The sequence below is a fragment of the Ranitomeya imitator genome, chromosome 10 (genome assembly GCF_032444005.1).
Source record: "Ranitomeya imitator isolate aRanImi1 chromosome 10, aRanImi1.pri, whole genome shotgun sequence".
NCBI classification, from domain to species: Eukaryota; Metazoa; Chordata; class Amphibia; order Anura; family Dendrobatidae; genus Ranitomeya; species Ranitomeya imitator.
The window spans coordinates 43786231-43789604 of NC_091291.1; positions in this window are offsets into that span (position 1 = coordinate 43786231).

The window sequence follows — 3374 nt, forward strand, 5'->3', positions numbered from 1 at the left end:
ATAATAAAATATAAAATGATGCAAATGTAAAGTAGATATATGGGAAAAGCTATTTATTAATTATTTATACAGAATGCTTAGCTGGCTAAAGTATATAAAGATTGAAAGTTTTAAAATTGTGAATTTTTCAAACTTTTATCCAAAATTCTGATATTTTCAAAAATAAACGCAAAACATATTAATCTAAATTTACCATTAACATAAAGTGTAGTGTGTCACAAAACAAATCTGAGAATCAATGTGATACCTTGAAGCATTCTAGAATTATTACCGCATGAAGTGACACTGGATAGATCTAAAAAATTTGGCCTGGCCATTAAAGGGAACCTGTCAGGTCCCCTGTGCCCCAGGAACCACCAGCAGTTGTGTCTGCATATATAACAGTCCCTGTATTACGTTACATACATAAACAAATCTTTAGAAAAAGTATTTTAAAAGTCCATTTATGATATATAAATGAGTGCTTTGACTAGTTGAGGGGGCGTTAATATTCCCAGACTAGATTGGCCCATTTAGCATGTTATCACACCACTGTAGGAGGAGAAGAAGCCACGCACATGTGCAGGGGAAATATAGCGCTTACGATGATGACGGTGCTTATAAGGAATGTTATCACGCCCACAGGGGCGTGATAGCATCTATGTGGGCCAATTAATCTGGGGACACTAACACCACCTCGACTAGTCACAGCCATCATTTACATTTCATAAATGGACTTTAAAAATACCTTTTCTAAAGATTTATTTATGTATGTAATGAAATGCAGGGACTGTTAGGCAGGGAATTTATATATGCAGACTCAACTGCTGGTTGGTTCTGGAGACACAGGGGACCTGACAGGTTCCTGTCAAAATAGACTGTATCATTAAAGAGATAAAAACATTCCAGATCCCTTCAGAACATTTCAGAGAAGATGCGACTGGTGGCGGTAAGTAGCAGTTGGACGATAGAGGTGAGTGGTACACTTTCGGCTTTTAATGAGACTCAGGCACATCACAGTGACCAGCAGGGGATCAGAATATGCTATGAAGACTGTGACAGGTGGCGGTGAGTAGTGGGGGACCATAGAGATGAGTGGTAACTGGTAAGGTGGGTGCAAGGATTACATTTATTATGCTATGGGATCTGAGGAGACCCCCAAACATAATAAAAGAATTCCAAATTATAGAGAATAACTTCTCTGCCACAACTTTGCATGTTGCCTGATCTCCTCATTTTTAGCAAGCAGCATAGGTAATTACATATTTCTAAGTAATTAGTGACTTCCTATGACCCTTAATGGACGCCGTTTTAATGCATATTGGCGGTCGTCAAGGGGTTACAATGGTAAAAGCATTAAATCATGTTATGCATAATAATAATAATTTTTATTTCCATTGCGCCAATATATTCTGCCCGATTTTACAATTCAGAGAGGACATGTACAGACAATAAAGACATTACAGAGTAACACATAAATCAACAGTTACCAAGGGGAGTGAGGATCCAGCTCACAAGCTACAAGGAAATAGGGTAGACACAAAAAGTAAAAAGGTATTGTATGGTCCATCCATCAATATAATAAATAGAGCATTCAAATAACGCTGCATGAAGCGGTCAAGTACAGATTCAGAGGGCTATTAAGTGTATGTAGGCTGTGTAGACAGATGATGTGAGGGACCAGATTCTAAGGACAATTTAAAATGGGGAACAGGGAATAGTTAGATTATTGAGGTGAGGCGATAGATCCATCTAAGTAGATGTGATTTTACGGCCCACTTAAAACTGTGAATACTAGGAATGAATTGAATTGTCAAGGTTAGTGCATTCCAGAGAACTGGCACAGCACAAGACAAGTCTTGGAAACAGGAGTAGGAGGTTCAGATTATTGAGGATGTTAGTCTTAGGCTAGGGTCACATTGCATTAGTGCAACCCGTTTAGCACTAGCGGGTTGCGCTAACGCAATGTTTTTAATGTGGCCGCGTCCCGGGGTCGCGGTAACGTCCCCGCTCTCGCAGATCCCCGATCTGCGAGAGCGGGGAACGGACCGCGGGCGCGCCTCGGACGCTGCTTGCAGCGTCCGCGGCGCGCCAGGAAACACCGGCGCGTCGCTAGCGCGTGCCGAACATGGCACGCGCTAGTGCTGCACGTTCCCATTGCCGTGAATGGGCGCGCTAACGGACGCGTTGCACGGCGTTAATTTTAGTAGTGCAATAGCTGGCGCGGGATAGAGGCATCGGTGTAGTGGTTGGAGAGGAATATGATTCTGGCTGCGGAATTCAGGATGAACTGGAGAAGGGAATATTTAGGACGAGGTAAACTGATTACTTGAGAGTTGCAATAGTCCTATGATAATGAATAAGAGCAATAGTAAGAGTTTTTGCAAAGCTAAAAGGCAAGAGAAGGTCAAATTCTAGAGATGCTTAGTAGTACCAGAAAAACGTAAAGTCTTACCTGACAATATTGTGAGTGTGACACCTTTCCATGTAAAGCAAATAAATAACAATAATAATAGCACGTATACATGTTGTAATTATCAGAATAAAGCTGGAATATTTCAGACATCGTTTGCTCTTTATTAAGATTCATTCAACGAGAAGAACTCAAGTATGCACGTCTGAATGAACTATTTTATTCCAGCAGAAGCAGCTTAGATACAATTCTGGCTTAAGGCATTATGCATATTCATATTAAAAGCCACTAATTCTTTCAATTCAAAGACCATTGTAGAGTATTCTTAGAGGCTTATCAAATAGTTCCTGGCTTTTAATACAAGAAGTCTTTATGAATTCTGACATGTTCTATGGTATCAGGATTCAAGAAGGCCGAATGATGATTTTGGTGACTGCGCTTTGTAAAAGCCCTGAATGCTATTACTTTATCACCTCTCATCCTGCATTGTGTTATTCCGGTATAACAATCCGTATGGTTTTACCTCTGTTCTATATCTGGAGTACATACCAAAACAGGGAGCTAACATAGCGAATATTACAGTCATTGAAGAAGGCAGTCTCAGTCACAGATGCAGCTAAGCTCCACTAATCTGGAAACATGCAGAATACAATGTCCTTAGAAAACCTTTGTTTTATGCAACATTTAAGTGTGGACTGAGGAAAATAAAATCTTAACTTTTACTGTCAACATCAATTGGAGAACAGACACATCAATGTACAAAATGATACAGTAATGATCATTTTATAAAAAATTCAGAACCAGTTTCCGTACGACATTATACTGCATTTTTTTCCAGTCTATAGAAAGATGAGCAGATAAACCTGTGGAGATCGAGTTCGAGTCAACGTTCCTGAAATTTGCGGTGACACGCAAATTCTAATATTTCGAGATTCGATTCATGGTTCGCAAAAAAAACCTTTGCCAGCACCATTTTCCACAC